Raw genomic sequence first — 4,942 nt, 5'->3', positions numbered from 1 at the left:
GATGAACATAGGGGTGCATATATCTTTTTTAATTAGTGTTTTTGCGTTCTTCAGATAAATACCCAGGAGTGGAATTGCTGGATTGTGTGGTAATTCTATTTTTAGTTTTCTGAGGAACTTCCATACTGCTCTCCATAGCGGCTGCACCAATTTGCATTCCCAGCATCAATGCATGATGGTTCCCTTTTCTCCACATCCTTGCCAACACTTGTTGATTTTTGCCTTGCAAGGTTTGTAACAACACACATGAGGGCAACAGGGACAAGGAGAGGGGACAGCACTGACTCAGATACAGGCTCTCCAAGTCCCCTCCCCCCTAGGCACTGGGTACTTGGTGGGATAAATTGCTTCGGCCACCACCCTCCCTCACCTCCTGTTGACAGGACAGCAAAGCACCTGCTGTATCAATCATAGAAGCCAAGACTTACCCACAAATAGCCATTCTGTACCCCTCCATTCTTTCTGAAGACTGATCATTATCATTCTTGAAGTCCTGGTGCTGGCATGCCCTGAGAAATATCCATTTATGAAAGGCATTGTGCCGCAGAAGAGCCTTTGCAAGCCTTCTTTCCAACCGAATTTGAACCAGCAGACAGGACCCCCAGGCTAAAGAGAGAAGTAACTGGAGTGTGTCTGGCATATTTGCAACTTTTCAGCAAACTACTCCCGACTCATCGAAACATCTCCACCCTTGACTCAGGGCCCTGGGGTTGGGCGGGGGGAGAAGGGGCAACACTCTGCCCCATTGACATTGACTCGGCATGTTGGCCAACAAGATAACATCACACTCTCACTTTTCTTGTTTGTTTGTTTGTTTGGCTGCACTGGGTCTTAGTCGCAGCATGCAGGATCTAGTTCCCTGACCAGGGATCGAACCCAGGTGCCCTGCATTGGAAGTACAGAGTCTTAACCACTGGACCACCAGGGAGTGCCCACACTCTCACTTTGAAGGGGAGGAAGCATCGCAGACTTCCTGCAAGGTCCAGAGGGAGATTTATTCTAGGGGTGGAAGGACATAGAGTTTTGTCCATTGCCCTATAGATAGCTACCTGCTAATAAAGAGGATCCTACTTTGTTAGGCCTCTGAAAACTCACAAAAATCTCCTTTGGTTATCACTGTCCATCACTCAGCAGCTGTCCCCAGTTGTGAGGAATTTTGTGGTATTGCCTATAAATCAGTGTAGCAAAGGAGAGCTGCTGAAGCCTTGTATTCTGTGACTCTCTTTGGAAGCTCTTTTGTTTCTTCTCTTCCTATAGGTAGCACATGGGACTGAGTTGATAAGGGCCAAAGTCTAGAGACAGAAGTAGCAAGGGGCTTAACAACCAACACCCCCCCTGGCATCTTTCCTTTCCCTGCCATGACTTGAGGCTTCCAGAGGGGTCTGCAGGCTTTCACACAAAGTCCTGAGCTTTGTGACTTTTCAAACATCAAGGCATCAGCAGGGGTCTGAGGTCAGGTGAGATTGGTTGGGGCAGTGGAGGGGGCAGCGGGGTGAATTAGCAGATGAGGCTTAGGTCAGAGCTTTTAGAAAGGCTGAAAATGCTCTCCTTTCACCAATCAAGCTAAAAAAAAGAGAGAGAGAGAGAGAGAATGGGACAGAAAATTGGAAAATTAAGTGGAGACCAAGCCAGGAACACAGGGAGCTGTACTCATATAGTTCTTTGAGAGGCCCCTACCATTTAAATGCCTTTTAGCCATTTAAAAGCACAGAATCTAGCTGAGTGCTACACAATGTAACCCTCTGTAATGATGGAAGTGTGTTATAAATACACTACCCTATAGTGGTAGCCACTGGCCACATGTGGCTGTTAAGCACTTGAAATGTGGTTGGTACGACTGAAAAACTGAATTTTAAATTTTATTTTTTAAATAATTCAATGAATTAGAAAATTTTTTAATTCATTTAAATTTCAACTTAAATAGCTACATGTGGCTAATGGCTACCATGGACCAGCACTGGTCTAGAGTTACCAAACTCTGGGTTCAAATCCCAGATCTGCCTCTTATTAGCTAGGAAACATTAGCAAGTTATTTAACATCTCTGTGCCTCAATTTATTCATCTGCAAAATGGGAATATAATAAGGATTCTCACAGGACTGTTGTGAGGATTAGAGGAATTAATATGTATAAAGTGATTAGAGAAGTGGCTGGCACATCATAAGTGCTGTATATAATTTGTTTTTCCAATTAGAGACGCAGAGTGACATTCCCATAGCCACTGAGAGGCCTCTGTAGAGAAAGAAAAAGGCCCTTCTCCGCTACAGAGATAACAGGTGGAATTCACTCATACTTCTTACACCAGACTTCAGAAGAGATGCAATTCAAATCAAGGTCCTTCTCCTGAAGGGCTGGGAACAGTGTGTGTGTGTGGTAGGGTGTAGAAGGAAGTGCTCAACCCTAGTCACCATCTGCAACTAGCTCCTCATCACAGATCACAGAATGCTCATTGTCCTTCCAAGCTCATCCCCTTACAGGTATGTGAGGGAATTCAGACAGGTGTCGTCATCCTCAGTAGTGGGAGACAGTGAGTTGTAGCCATGGAAATCTGCATTCGAGTCCCAACCTAACTGTTAACTTACCAAGGTGAGGTTAGGTGAAGGACTTACCCTCCCTGAACCTCAGTTTCTCCATCTGTAAAGCAGGGGTATATTAAGTTCTCTCTTCCGAGATTGGTGTGATGACTGAAGGGAATAATGTAAGCAAAGTGCTTAGCGCAGCGCCTGGTAGCTGCTATTTCCTTATCCACTTCTGTATGTTGGAATGAGAACCAATCCAAAGTCAGTAAGTGATTGAGGTCCTTTCACAATCCATCAACAATTCTCTGAACTCAGTTGGGGATAAGGAAGTCTACTTCCTATTGCCCAGAAAAGTGGAAATTAACTGTAAAGCCATTGCTAAAATCCAGTCCTGCTGCCTCCTAGCCCCAGGCCAGGCAAGTGCAACAAAGGGCCTGCTGGCTGCTAATTTCTGATGGGGTAATAGAGTGTTTTTTTTCCATCAGTCACTCTCACTGTAAGGAACACAAGTGCAAGTTACTTCATGAAAAGCACTCACACATAACTGGATACATTTCCATATTAAGCAGGCAACTGAGACTCTAATCTTTCTATTTTATGTACAGCTGTAATCATTCCTCAGCATCAGAACACTTGTTAAATACTCAGGATACTACAGAGAACTCTCAAACCTTTGCTAAGGACAGGTGATGATTTGAAAAGCACTCCCATTCACAAGCTGGAGGCAAGCTCCCCTCAACATTCCTTGTACCCTGGTGACCATGCGTGTAGGCACCCCTGGAGCTCATTCAGACTGACCCAAAGCATAAACAGAGGGATGACTATGGGTCTCTTGGGCCCCTTAAGTTTGGTGTATCTGAGTAGGTAACTATTACATATAGGGAGCAGGTCTCTATTAATCTGTGCACCCTGTTGTTGGTTTGGAAATGGAGCAGAGAAGGGAGACAGAAAATTCCAGTGCTCTGAGCAGCAGTTGTGGGAAGAAAGGTCAGTAGTGGGGCTCCGCAGAGTAAAGGAAGGCAAACTGAGTGCCTCTGAGAAACTTCGCCTTCTTACAACACTGTTGCCTCAGATCAGCTCTAAATTCAGCCCCTCCACTCAAAAAATAACTCCAATTCAAAACCCAGTCCAGACAAATACCAAACCAAACAAAGGCGTTATAAGAAAACTAGAGACCAGTATCTTTCGTGAACACAGACCAAGAACTGCTCAACAAATTATCAGCAAATTGAATTCAGCAATACATAAAAAGGATAATATCCCATGACCAAGCAAGGTTTGTTCCAGAAATACACAAGACTGGTTAAATATTTGAAAATCAATCAGTGTAATTTACCATATCAAGAGAATGAAAAATAAAAACTGCATGGACATCTCAATTCATGCAGAAAAGGCATTTGACAAAATGCAGATCCATTCATGATAGAAACTTTCAGGAAACCAGGAATAGACGGGAACATCCCAACCTGATAAAAGGAATCTACAAAAACCCCACATGTGGGTCTTCTGCTTTGCAAGCAGATTCTTTACTATCTGAGTCACCAGAGAAGCCCAAGTAATACATGTATTACTACATGTGTAATACTATTACACTAAATGGTAAAAGACCAAAAGCATTCCCTCTAAGATTAGAAACAAGACAAGAATGTCTGCTCTTGCCACTTCCATTCAACGTTGTTCTAGAGGTTCTAGCCAGGGCAATTAAGCAAAGAAAAAGAAATAAAAGACACAATGATCGAAAAGGAAAAAATAAAGCTGTTTTTATTTACAGACATCATGATCATGTACGTACAGAATCCCAAAGGGTCCACCAAAACTACTAGAACCAACACATGAGTTTAGCAAAGTCATAGGACACAAGATCAGTATACAAAACTCAGGTGTATATCAACTGGAAATTGAAATGTAACAAGCAGCACAATTTATAATAGCATAAAAATACTCAAGGATAAATCTAACAAAATATGTGTAAGATCTGTATGCTGAAAACTATAAAATATTGATGAAATACATTAAAGAAGACAAATAAATGGAGAGGCATCCTGTGGAATATTACTTGACAATTAAAAGGAATGAACTAAAGCACGGATGAATCTCAAAAGCATTATGCTAAATAAAAGAAGTCTAACTCAAAAGCATATATACTGTATGATTTCATTTATACAACATTCTGGAAAAGGGAAAACTACAGAAATAGATCAGTTGTTGCTAAAGGTTGGGTATGGGGCAAGGGATTGACTGCAAATGAGCTCAGACAACTTTTGGTGGATAATGAAAATCTTCTGTATCTTCATAGTGTTGGTGTTGGTAAAGACATTTATCAAAACTCATTGAACAGTACTTTAAAAAAGAGAATTTTACAGTATGAAAATTATAGCTCAATAGGGACTTCTCTGGCAGTCCAGTGATTAGGACTCCACCCTT

The 4,942-nt window shown here is 42.2% G+C and overlaps 1 non-coding gene across 1 annotated transcript; it reads right to left on the bottom strand.

The window, feature by feature from the left end:
* Positions 1–855: 855 nt before the first annotated feature.
* TRNAG-UCC (transfer RNA glycine (anticodon UCC)) lies at positions 856–928 on the bottom strand. Its single transcript has one exon. It is a non-coding gene; the product is annotated as a tRNA-Gly (tRNA).
* Between the last annotated feature and the right edge of the window lie 4,014 nt (positions 929–4,942).

Source organism: Dama dama, chromosome X, assembly GCF_033118175.1.
Source record: "Dama dama isolate Ldn47 chromosome X, ASM3311817v1, whole genome shotgun sequence".
In the NCBI taxonomy this organism is placed as follows: domain Eukaryota; kingdom Metazoa; phylum Chordata; class Mammalia; order Artiodactyla; family Cervidae; genus Dama; species Dama dama.
The sequence above is the reverse complement of the archived record's forward strand: the minus strand, read 5'-3'. Positions and strand labels throughout refer to the sequence as shown.